Genomic DNA, 504 nt, shown 5'->3' on the forward strand with positions numbered 1-504 from the left:
CAAAGGAGTAAATAGGCCACCGACCTAAAACAACTATATAAGGAGAGTTAGAGCAGAAGAAAAGGGATCCGAGAATTTAGACTTAGAGAACTCCTGCTAGCTTAGGGAACTTAGAACTTAGGTGGTTAGACTAGCAAGGCAAGGCGTAGGACGTTTTGCCGCCCTTCTGTTCTGGTTTTGTCTAGTTAGCATATCTCTACTCCTCTCAGAAAAGTCTTGTATTCATACTATTTCAATAATAAAACGCCTCCGAGCGACTATTTATTTTTATCTTGCTATCTTTCTTTTTACGTTCTGAAAGTGATTACGCAGAGAATTCAGACCTTCAGGGAAAATCGGGTTTTCTTGGTTTTCCTCCATACTTATTCATTAAAATCGACAGTGTGAATTTTGGTTCCCACAATCGATGGTGATCCGTTCCTGTCGATCGATGGCGACTTCTTTTTCCAAAAGGAATGATGGAGAAGTCTATCTTCCTCGTCAACAGTCGCTCTTTGCTCTATA

Source organism: Brassica oleracea, chromosome C8 (assembly GCF_000695525.1).
Source record: "Brassica oleracea var. oleracea cultivar TO1000 chromosome C8, BOL, whole genome shotgun sequence".
Lineage (NCBI taxonomy): Eukaryota > Viridiplantae > Streptophyta > Magnoliopsida > Brassicales > Brassicaceae > Brassica > Brassica oleracea.